Source organism: Physeter macrocephalus, chromosome 19 (assembly GCF_002837175.3).
Source record: "Physeter macrocephalus isolate SW-GA chromosome 19, ASM283717v5, whole genome shotgun sequence".
In the NCBI taxonomy this organism is placed as follows: Eukaryota; Metazoa; Chordata; class Mammalia; order Artiodactyla; family Physeteridae; genus Physeter; species Physeter macrocephalus.
In genome coordinates, this window is record NC_041232.1 from 60,541,115 (window position 1) to 60,553,777 (window position 12,663).

The window sequence follows — 12,663 nt, forward strand, 5'->3', positions numbered from 1 at the left end:
TTGCTGTGGAGAAAAGGGCTATTTCCACTGTACTGTAATTCTGTAGATGTTTTTATTTCAGTTTCAATTTTTGATTCCTGTACTGTCCACATCATCCATACTACAACTTCTCAGTAGAAAAACTTACCCTGAATCCTGACAAATAATTGAAAGAAGACCTTCGAACGCAGAATTTGTTTTGAGATGGTGCTTATTTAAGATAAGAATACTGTTGTCATTAAAATATGTTAGTATTATGTATACAAATTAGAGAAGAGGTTAATTTTTCTGTTTCAAACGGTTTGAGAGCATCACTGTTAAAGATGCATAGAATCTCTTCCTAGAACTGAATATCTGGGGAGAGGGGGCTTCATTTTGATTTTTGATAAGATACTGCTTTTTACATTATTTGTGTTATGTGGTTTAAGATAGTTTCTGGTTTTGCATCTTTATAAATATACAATCACTTTATATAGTGTTCTCAATGTAAGGAAGCAGCTTTACTAGGCTGTTAGCAGTTGTGTCTGTTTTGTCTTATGTTTTTTTTTAAAAAATAAATTTATTTATTTTATTTATTTATTTTTGGCTGTGTTGGGTCTTCGTTGCTGTGCACGGGCTTTCTCTAATTGCGGCGAACAGGGGCTACGCTTCGTTGCAGTGTGCAAGCTTCTCGTTGTGGTGGCTTCTCTTGTTGCGGAGCACGGGCTCTAGGCACGCGGGCTTCAGTAGTTGCAGCACGTGGGCTCAGTAGTTGTGGCTCGCAGGCTCTAGAGCACAGGCTCAGTAGTTGTGACTCACGGGCTTAGTTGCTCCGTGTGGCATGTGGGATCTTCCGGACCAGGGCTCGAACCCATGTCCCCTGTATTGACAGGCGGATTCTCAACCACTGTGCCACCAGGGAAGCCCTTGTCTTATGTTTTTATCTGGAAAGATAAAATAAAAGGGGAGTTACTCTATCAGAAATCATGCTGATTCTATGTAATGGAATATATATATATTTTAAACTTCCCTATTTTAATTAATTAATTTATTTATTTATTGGCTGCCATGTAGCATGCGGGATCTTTAGTTCCTTGACCAGGGATCGAACCCATGCTCCCTGCAGTGGAAGCACGGAGTCTTAACCATTGGACCACCAGAGAAGTTGCTGTAATGGAATATATTTTTATATACAAGTCATTAGTACTATTAAGCAAAAAAGGTATGTATTTCAGTAGTGGTCTTGGTGATGTTTAAAAATGATTCGGTTCATAAATTCAACCAATATTTGTTAAACATTATGTGTTAGGAACTGTGAGCGAACCGAAGATGATTAACATAATCTCTGTTTTCAAATAAGACTGTAATATAATGGGGCTGAGGAGGGTGAGTAAAACATTTATACCAGTAAGTTGTATCTTTTTAATTACTTTTCTCATGGTGTGTTATTTCCCTTCTCCCTCATATAGAAGGCTAGCTCTTAATTTCTTGGGGTTAAATGTTCTCAGTCCTGTGTGTGTGTGTGTGTGTGTGTGTGTGTGTGTGTGTGTGTGTGTGGTTTGCTTTAAAAATCACCCTCTTAACAGCAGTGTATTTGTGTGCCACAAGTAGAAAATTCAGGTAATAATTGTTAGGTGCTAATTTTTTTGATGATTACTGGTATTGTGATTCTCTTCCACCGTTAGAATTAGATTGTCAAAATATCTATTTTGATATTGAACTTGTCTAACACTGTAGAATCATATTATAATCTTCTGTGACAGTTGCCCACACCAGCAGGAAGTAGGCACACAATACTGTTTGAAAGCCCTGCTTCATTCTAGTTTTATCTTCACGGGTTGCAATTTGTCTCTGGTCCTAGTCTCCTGTTCTTGTTTATATTTGAAAACCAAAACCAAGCAAAACTTCAGAACTCGTTAGGCCTTTTTTTAAAGTTTCTGGGTGTAGAGTAGGCAAATTTTGACAAAAACCTAAGAGTGGTTTTAAAAACCCATGGCTGATGGTCGTGGATTTTTTTTTTTTAAACCTTGGTCCCAATTACATATTAGGGAAGTTAATACTGCTTAAAAAAATGAGTTAGCAGTAGACGCAAGCTATAATCTGTTTCATATCATAACTTGTGAAAGCAGGAACTTCTGTTATCTTAGAGTTAGCTACATTCTTGTTGGTGGTCTCTTTTTTTTTTAAGTCTCATCCATATAAGAAGTAAATACTTAAACAAAAGTATAGAAACAGTCCAATTGATTTGCTTTTTACTGCTGGGACAGTGCATCATTTTTGAATCATAAGTTCAGTAATAGACACGCATAGTTGAATATTTGAACTGTAAGGCAGCTAACAATTTTTAGATTTTGAAGCTAAGCCTATTTAAAAAAAAAATTTAGAAAACTTGTTTAGGGACTTCCCTGGTGATTCACTGGTTAGGACTTGGTGCTTTCACTGCTGTGACCCTGGGTTCAGTCCCTGGTAGGGGACCTAATGTCCCGCAAGCTGTGCGGTGCGGCCAAATAAAAATTAAAAAATAAAAGTAGGGACTTCCCTGGTGGCGCGGTGGTTAAGAATCCGCCTGCCAATGCAGCGGACACGGGTTTGATCCCTGGTCCGGGAAGATCCCACATACTGTGGAGCAGCTAAGCCCGTGCACCACAGCTACTGAAGCCCGCGTGCCTAAAGCCGGTGCTCCACAACAAGGGAAGCCACCGCAGTGAGTAGCCTGCGCACCGCTATGAAGAGTAGCCCCTAACCGCCGCAACGAGAGAAAGCCCGCACTCAGCAATGGAGACGCAACGCAGCCAAAAATAAATAAATAAAAAACTTGTTTAGACTAGATTGCTGTGAGGCTCTTTAAACTGCAACTCCTTTGCTTAATAATTTCTCTTTTCCCTCCTTACATGGCATAGTTTTTACTTCCATTGATTAACCATTTCACATCATTGGGCATAATGTTAAGTCAATGTGTATGGAAAACTATACCATTTTCTTCAAATATAAAGATACCAAAGAAATGGTGGTTGTGTGGTTTCTATAAGATGAATCAAAACAATGGATGTTTTGTTTTTAGGGAGAACTATCAAAGGAGCAGTCTTGTGTACCTTCTTAAGTGCAAAATGTAGATATACCTTGATTTACACAAAAGATGTATATTTGTGGGCAAAGCCAAATTATGAAGTGGCTTGGGCTTTTTTTTCCCCAGCTACGCCACACGGCATGTGGGATCCTAGTTCCCTGACCAGGGATGGAACTGGTGCTCCCTGCAATGGAAGTTCCTCAGAGTCCTAACCACTGGACTGCCAGGGAATTCCTGGTATTTGTTATTTAAATATTACTAGCTTGTACTAATTGAGCCATAGATCTAAGCAAAGATATGGCATGCATTTGCATATCCGGTAGCTGCTGTTTTGAAAAAATAAATAAATCATTTCTAAAGCCTTGTATCATGCATATCTGAAAGGACACATGCTATGCTAATGATGCGTTTGTAGTTAAAGTCAGTGCTGAAGTAACTGTGCTGTAACAGAGTTTGTACTTAAAATTTTGAAATGGTTTGGACGTTATTAACAAATATGTGAGATTTTAAAATGTCCACTTAAAAAAAAATCAAGATGTCCTTAAGATTCTATTTTAGTAAAACATTTAATTTTTAAGTGATATGGACTTATCCACAGGGCCTAGCAAAATGTCTTTTGCTTAATAAATACTGACTGTAAGTATATGTTCAAGAACGGGACTGCACTGGTGGTCCAGTTCTTAAGACTCGGCACTTCCACTCCACGGGGTACAGGTTCGATCCCTGGTTGGGGAACTAAGATCCTGCATGCCGTCTGGCGCAGCCGCCCCCCCCCCCCCCAAAAAGGTATATGTTCAAGAAATATTAAGTGTCTACCATGTGTTGGATATTTTTCTAGTGGTGCTGGTATAGTAATCAATGAGACAAAATCCTTGCCCTCTTGTGTCTTACATTCTATGAGGCAGATAGGCAATAACCTAGGCACATAAATGAGCAAGATAATTTTAGACACTTAAAAAAAAGAATAATGGGGTATGGGTGAGAGGATGCATTTAATGCATTCAGGGAAGGCCTTTGTAATGTAAATTTGAATTGATACCTGAAATATGAGAGCCAGCCTGAAAAAGAGCTAGGGGAGTGCTTTCCTGGCAGTGTGAACAGCAAGTGCAAAATAAAAATACCCTGAATCAGAAAAATTGAAGATTTTGGAGCCTAAAGAGACAAAATGATGCTGAAGTGAGGATTGAGCAAGACATACCTTGTAAGCCTCAAAAAAAAATTCAAATTTTATTCTAATCGTAAGGAAATGTATATAAAGAAACTGTGGGTCTAAACAAGGAGCAGTCTTGTTTACCCTCTCCAGTGTAAAATGTAGATGTGCCTTGATTTACACAGGAGATATATTCTTGTATATTTGTGGGCAAAACCAAATTTTAGCGCCAGGTTCCGCACGAATGTGTGTGTGATGGGTGGCCTTTCTGGCTGCCCAGAAACAGGTCGTCTACAAATGGTTTAGCAACAAAAAATGAATTTTAAATATCAGACTTCACATATATTACAAAAACTTGTTTTAAAGGAATCGGTATTAAAACCTTATCTTTTAAATATATAACCTACTTTATCTTTTGTAAAGATCCATGTGTTCAGAACTTTTATTTTGGTTAAAGGAGGCTACTTTGTATAGCATGATCTAGTCTTAGGTTGAGAAGCAGGTTGGAAATTTGGAAATAGTTCTAAATATATCTGTCTAAATATATCTAAATATAACTTGGCCATTGACCTACATATTCTTTTCTTAGAAATGAGGATTATACATTTCAGGTTAACTATGAGCAATAATTAATGAAAATAGTTAAAATGCTCTGAAAACCTAAATAGAATTGTTTAGATAAATTGTCAATGTGGGTAGACCACTTTATTCTGTGTATTTTTTTAAATTACAGCTTTTATAAAAGCCTACAAATTAGCAATAAAACATTTATCAATTTCTTTTTAAAAATTGTTAGTGACTGAAAGAAACATTCTTTGAGTGGGTTTTTCAAATGGAATTGACTCTCTTTTAAAAATAATCCTTGAAACTTTTTGAAAACATTGAGGTCTTGGCTAATTCATGGTTGAGTATTTTATGCTGTGGCTAAAATTGACCAGCAGCAACCGTAGTGCCACTTGGAGGCACTAGTTTTCTGATGCTGAGAAGCAAAGGCCAGGGTAATGCAGATTGCGCTCATGTTACCTTTTCCATGAAGTCTACAAGGAGAGCCACTAACTACAGGGTTTTCTATGTGCTGTGACCCTAGTTCCTATGAAGCTGTTTATTCAGGAGATGACTATAACGTGTGTGTGATCATACGCATTTTTTAAAAAGCAAAAATGAGATTTAATAGGTTAATTTAACTGTGGTAACTCCAGTGTGCAGCTGGCCTAGCTGAATCTAGGAGTTCATTTGATATCATCTGGGCACTATTTTTCTCTCTTGTATACTGGCTCTTTATTGCTTTTCTTTGTGGGCTTCGTTTCCAGCCAGGCTTTCCTCTCATGAGGACAGAGTTGGCCCCCCCAGCAGCTCCAAGCCAACAAGTTTCCTCAGCATTAAAAAAAACCTAATAGACTTTATTTTTTAGATCAGTTTTAGGTTTGCAGAAAAATTTAACAGAAAGTACAGAGAGTTACTTTAACCCCCCTCCCCAGTTTCTCCTGTTATTAACATCTTGCATTAGTTTGGTACATTTGTTACAATTGATGAGCTAATATTGATACATTGTTAAAGTTAAAGTTTATATTAGGGGTCACTCTTTGTGTTGAAAAAGAGGTACTCTGTTGAATAACCTGAAATAACAGTTCTGTGGGTTTTGACAAATGCCTATCCATCATTATAGTATCTAACAATAGTTTCACTTCCCTGAAGATCTCCTCTTATTAATTCCTCCCTTTTCTCCACCACCCTCTGGCAACTTCTGAATTTTTTTTTTAACAGACTATTTAGATATTTATTTATTTATTGATTGATTGATTGATTGATTGATTGATTGGCGTTACTTACGCCTCTCACTGTTGTGGCCTCTCCCGTTGCGGAGCACAGGCTCAGCGGCCATGGCTCACGGGCCCAGCCGCTCCGCGGCATGTGGGATCTTCCCGGACCGGGGCACGAACCCGTGTCCCCTGCATCGGCAGGCGGATTCTCAACCACTGTGCCACCAGGGAAGCCCTTGACTTAATTTTTTAAGAGTAGTTTTAGGTTCACAGCAAAATTGAATGTAAATTCAGAGCTTTCCCATGTACTCTCTGCCCCATACATGCATAGTCTCCTCTATTATTAACGTTCTCCTCCCCCCCCCCCGCCCCCCTCAGTGGTACATTTGTTACAACTGAGGAACCTACATTAACACATTATTATCACCCAGAGTCCATAGTTGATGTTAGGGGTCACTCTTGGTGTTGTTTATGGATTTGGAAAAATTTATAATGACATGTTTCCACAATTAGAGTTTCACTGCCCTGAAAATCTTCTGTGCTCTGCCTATCCATCTCTCCCTACCCCAAATCCCTGGCAACCACTGATGGTTTTACTGTTTCTCCATAGTTTTGCCTTTTCCAGAATGTCATACAGTTGGACTTATACACTATGTAGCCTTTTCAGATGGGCTTCTTTCACTTAGTAATATGCATTTAAGTTTCTCCAGTGTCTTTTCATGGCTTGAGAGGTCATTTCTTTTTAGTGCTGAATAATATTCCATTGTCCAGATGTAACAGTTTATTCATTCACCTACTAAAGCAGCGGTCCCCAACCTTTTTGGCACCAGGGACTGGTTCGTGGAAGACAGTTTTTCTACTGACGGGGTTGGGGGGGGATGGTTCAGTAATGCGAGCGATGGGGAGCGGCAGATGAAGCTTTGCTCGCTCACCTGCCGCTCACCTCCTGCTGGTGGCCCAGTTCCTAACAGGCTACGGACCGGTACTGGGGGTTGGGGACCCCTGTACTAAAGGATGTCTTCTTGGTTGCTTCCAGTTTGGGCCAGTATATTCTTAAGCATTTTTGGCTGAAAATCAGTGTAAAAAGTAGAATTATAGCAGAAGCACCCTTTTTTTTTTGATTATTACTATCACCAACAGTAAACATTTGTTGAACAGCAAATTATTTTAAGGTATAGTGCTAGGTGGGTTATACTTTGGAGTGATGAGTAGGGGAGAACTTGGACTCTGGAGTTGCTTTGGTTAAAATTCTGACTCCAGTATTGGCTCTGTGAGTTTGTGCAAATTGCCTAACTTTGTACCTATCTTTAAAATGGGTTAATAGTACAGTTGATCCTTGAACAACATGAGTTTGGACTGTGTGGGTCCACTTAGGGGTATTTTTTTTTTCCAGTAGTAAATATTACAGTACTACATGAGCCAAGGATACGGAGATCTCGAGGATATGGAAGAAAGGAGTATAGGGAAGGCTGACTGTATTATACTGGATTTTTGACTGCGGGTAGGGTTGGCACCCCTAACCTGTTGCTCAGGGGTTAACTGTATTTACCTTAACAGAATTGTTGGGGGTGGGTTATGCATTTAAATGCTTAGCTGATTTTCTAGAGAGTAGAGAGTGCTTGATTTTAATAGTTACTGAGCATATATGCACACATCCACACCCCCACCCCCCACAGATAGATTGTATCCTTGGCCATCAAACAATCAATCCAGTCATGCCAAAGGCTGAATTATTTGCAGTTATTTTTACAAGAATGGAAGATTAGTACTAAAATACTACTAAAACAACTGTTCTGCTTTCCTATACACATACAGGGTATATATTGAGAGGTGTCTGAGCTGTGTAGTGCTTTAGACTTTTTAAAGCATTCTGTAAACGTTGTCATGTGTACATGTTTGTTGCCCTTAATAACCATTAGAGTCTGTATCCTTACTCCCTACTTCTTCTTATCTTTTTTTTTTTTTAAGGCTTGTAGATTAGGAACTAAAGAAAAAAGATACTCATCCTTATTTATACAGTTAATGGTAGACCTAAGATCAGAATTCAAGTTTTTGTTTTTGTTTTTTTACATCTTTATTGGAGTATAATTGCTTTACAGTGGTGTGTTACTTTCTGCTTTATAACAAAGTGAATTAGTTATACATATACATATGTCCCCACATCTCTTCCCTCTCACGTCTCCCTCCCTCCCACCCTCCCTATCCCACCCCCGCCATCCCACCCCTCTAGGTCACAAAGCACCGAGCTGATCTCCCTGTGCCATGCGGCTGCTTCCCACTAGCTATCCACCCTACGTTTGGTAGTGTATATATGTCCATGCCACTCTCTCACTTCGTCACAGCTTACCCTTCCCCCTCCCCATATCCTCAAGGCCATGCTCTAGTAGGTCTGTGTTTTATTCCAAGTTTCTTAAATTATTTTTCTTCTCTACTTTGCTGCCTTTATTTTTCATCTGTCATTACTTTTAAGTATGATGAGAGTCAGCTGCAGAGAAATAGAAGAAAATGGTACTGATTCTCAAAGATTTGAATTTTTCCAGTTCATGATTTTATTTCATGTTTTCTTAGGAATGCCAAGGATATTTTAGTATTATTGGCAGGAGAATCCATCTGCACCTCTTCCAAGCATTAGATCTAAATATTAAATATCTTAGTGCTTCCTCAACATTTCTTTACATGTCTCAAAGGTACTTTTTAAAAAAATTGAAGCATAGTTGATTTACAATGTCTTGTTAGTTTCAGGTGTACAGCACAGTGATTCAGGTATATATATATATAGTTATATAGTTATATAGTTATATATATATATATATATATACACATACACACACACACATACCCTTTTACAGATTCTTTTCCCTTATAGGTTATTACAAAATATTGAGTATAGTTCCCTGTGCTATACCGTAGGTTCTTGTCGGTTATCTACTTTATATACAGTAGTGTGTATATGTTAATCCCATCCTCCTAATTTATCCCTTCCCCCACCTTCCCTGTTGGTAATCATAAGTTTGTTTTCTGTGTCTGTGGCTCTATTTCTGTTTAGTAAATAAGTTTATTTGTATCTATTTTTTTCAGATTTCACGTATAAGTGATACCGTATGATATTTATCTTTGGTTTACTTCACTTAGTATGATAATCTCTAGGTCCATCCATGTTGCTGCAAATGGCATTTTTCATTCTTTTTTATGGCTGAGTAATATTCTATTGTGTGTGTGTGTGTGTGTGTGTGTGTGTGTGTGTGTGTGTACCACGTTTTCTTTATCCATTCATCTGTCGATGGACATTTAGGTTTCTTTCATGTCTTGGCTATTGTAAATAGAGCTGCAATGAACATTGGGGTACATGTATCTTTTTCAATTAGTTTTCTCCAGATATATGCCCAGGAGTGGGATTGCTGGATCATATGGTAACTTTCTTTTTAGTTTTTTAAAGAACCTCCATATCAAAGGAACTTTAAACTCCCTATGCCTGATATTAAAGTCTTGATGTCCCTTTCCCCTCTCCATTCACCACACAGGTCTTTCATGTTCCCTTAGTGATTGGTTCTACCATCAGTCTAGTTGCAGAATCTAGAAACCAAGAACTTGTCGTTGATACCTGTCTTGATTGATTGATTGATTGATTGTATAGGGTCTTCATTGCTGTGAGCAGGCTTTCTCTAGTTGGCGGCAAGCGAGGGCTACTCTTTGTTGCGGTGCGCGAGCTTCTCATTGCAGTGGCTTCTCTTTTTGCGGAGCACAGGCTCTAGGCGTGTGGGCTTCAGTAGCTGTGGCTCACAGGCTCTAGGGCACAGGCTCAGTAGTTGTGGCACACAGGCTTAGTTGCTTGCGCACGGCCAAAACGAAGGCTTCTCTTGTTGCGGAGCACGGTCTCTAGGCACGTGGGCTCAGTAGTTGTGGCACACAGGCTGAGTTGCTCCACGGCATGTGGGATCTTCCCAGACCAGGGCTCAAACCTGTGTCCCCTGCATTAGCAGGCGGATTCTTAACCACTGCGCCACCAGGCAAGTCCCGATACCTGCCTTTTTCACCTCCCGTATTTGCTCTCTATGATCTCTCATATTCACCCATATCTCTCTGTTGCCACTACAGTCAGTCTAGAGTTACTGAAATTTTTAGCCTTGCCTTTGAATTGTTCAGCTGACATTTACTCTTACCTTCCTTTTCCATCCATTCTACACTGTGCAGCCAGAGTGGTCTTTTTATATTTATTTATTTGTTTATTTATTTGGCTGCGTTGGGTCTTTGTTGCTGCTTGTGGGCTTTCTCTAGTTGTGGCGAGTGGGGGCTACTCTTCTTTGTGGTGTGCGGGCTTCTCATTGTGGTGGCTTGTCTCGTTGCGGAGCACCGACTCTAGGTGCGCGGGCACAGGCTTAGTTGCTCCATGGCATGTGGGATCTTCCTGGACCAGGGCTCGAACCTGTGTCCCCTGCATTGGCAGGCGGATTCTTAACCACTGCACCACCAGGGAAACCCTCTTGTTTTTATTTATTGAAATCATTCTTATCTTTCCAACCCAGTTAACTTATTATCCTCTTTGTAGACACTTTTGCTAGTTCTGATCTTATGAATGTCCAGAGTTCTTTATACTTTCCTGTAGTACTTACCTAATTCTGTCCTACTTGTACTCAGCCAGTTCATTTGTGTGAACTACTTACTGTCTTTAATTGCCCTGAAACATTTGAATAGTAGGTTTTCAACAGATCTTTATTTTTGATTACACTTGAGTGTGAGTACCGTGACTTTTTCATTTTGTAATCCCAAAGCTAGCATGTTGCCTGACACAATAAGTACTTAATACATATTAGCTGAATTAAATAACGTCTGTCCTAGTCTTTTAAAAATGGTTTTAGTACGTTGAAGAGTTTAACCAGAGGTATAACAAGATCAGATTTTCATTTTTAAACAAAAACAATTCTGGCTGCAGTTGTAGTATGTCTTTTGCAGGGCAGAAGTTTTAAATTTTAATAGTCTACTCATCAATTTTTTTCTTTCATTGGTTGTGCTTTTGGTGTTGTATCTAAAAACTCATTGCCAAACCTAAGTTCACCTAAATTTTCTCCTTTTTCACCTATAAGTTTTATAGGTTTGCATTTTACATTTATGTCTATGATCCATTTTGAGTTAACTTTTGTGAAAGGTGTAAGTTCTGTATCTATCTATCTATATTTTAATGTGGATATGCAATTGTTCCAGCACCATTAAAAAAAATTATTGGAGTATACTTGATTTAAAATGTTGTGTTAGTTTCTGCTGTACAGCAAAGTGAATCAGTTATACATATATCCACTCTTTTTTTAGACTATTTTCCCATATAGGTCATTGCAGAGTATTGAGAAGAGCTCCCTGTGCTATACAGTAGGTCCTTATTAGTTATCTACTTTATATATAGTAGTGTGTATGTGAATCCCAGTCTCCCAGTTTATCCCTCCCCAGCACCATTCGTTGAGTAGATTTCTTTCTCCATTGAATTGCCCTTGCTGTTTTGTCAAAGGTCAGTTGACTGTGTTTGTATGGGTCCATTTCTGGACTTTGTATATTCTTTTTCATTGATCTGTGTATCTCTTCTTTGGCTAGTACTTCACTATCTTGATTACTGTAGCTTTATAGTAAGTTGGGCAATGTCAGTCCCCCAACCTTATTTATTGTGTTGACTATTCTGGGTTTTTTGTCTTTCCTTATAAACTTTAGGATCAGTATGTCAATATCTACACGATAGCTTGTGTATTAAGGAATATACTTAACCTGTGGATCAAGTTGGGAAGAATTGACATCTCAACAATAATGAGTCTTCCAGTCCACGAACATGGAATATTCCCCCATTTGTTTATATCATCTTGAAGGTTTAGAACAGGCAAAGTTGATCTGTGGTGATAGAAGTCAGAATAATTGTTACATTTGGGGGGCAGTTAATGACTAATGGTGGCATGAAGGAGACTTCTGGGATTGGGGGAATATTCTGTATGTGATCATGGATATATTAATTTTGTAAAAATTCAAGTTGCATGCTTATGTGTACACTCCTCTATGGAAATATTTCAGTCAAATATTTCTTTAAAAAACCCCCCCAAAACTTAGAGGAGAGTCTGCCTGCTTTGAATTAAAGAGCGGAGAACCCAGTACCCAAATTTGTTTTTTAGTGGTCTGATGCCTATGTACTCATTTTGAAAATTTGTGGGTATAGATTTTTTGGGGGAGAGAGAAGTGACTAAAAAATTTAAATATTGAAATTAAGAGCAGACTCACATGAAGATTGATCTTTATTGTGTTTCTTGTAGACTGTTTTTATGTTGGGTGGTTTTGGGTCACAGATATAGATAGCTTTTTAGTATCAATTTTAAATAAAATGAATGGCTGCAGTAGACTAAATCTTGGAAAAAAACATGTTATAAATTCTATTTGGAACATAGTGATCTCTCAAGGGAGGTTGGTATAAGCCCTATCACTTGGTACTTGAAGCTAGATTAGATAAAACAGTAGAAGGTCACCTGTTTGGACCAATCCTGCATTGCAAGGGAATAGACAGGATCAGTTGTAAGACTTTTTGTTTTAAACTTAAATTTCTGTGACAGGGAAAATATTATAGCCTCTACTCAAATGGGCAGAAAAGAATTCTTATTTTGTCAGTAAAACATTGACAAACTTTAAACAACCCTCTTTAAAGTTGCTTTTTTGTCTAAATAGAAAGCTGTTTGTTTTGTGCAAGAGAGCAAAGTGGGAATTCA

General features: G+C 38.5%; 1 protein-coding gene across 5 annotated transcripts in view; it reads left to right on the forward strand.

Annotated features, from left to right (window-relative positions):
* ARK2N (arkadia (RNF111) N-terminal like PKA signaling regulator 2N) overlaps window positions 1–12,663 on the forward strand; it is an 83,376-nt gene that overhangs the window by 7,733 nt on the left and 62,980 nt on the right. The window contains exon 1 of one of the 5 annotated variants that reach the window (XM_055080720.1): window positions 1,144–1,180. The exons of the other annotated variants lie outside the window; for them this stretch is intronic. The gene's annotated coding sequence lies outside the window, so the exon portion shown is untranslated. Of the gene's footprint in view, window positions 1–1,143; window positions 1,181–12,663 lie in introns of those variants that run through there. 5 annotated transcript variants of the gene reach the window in all.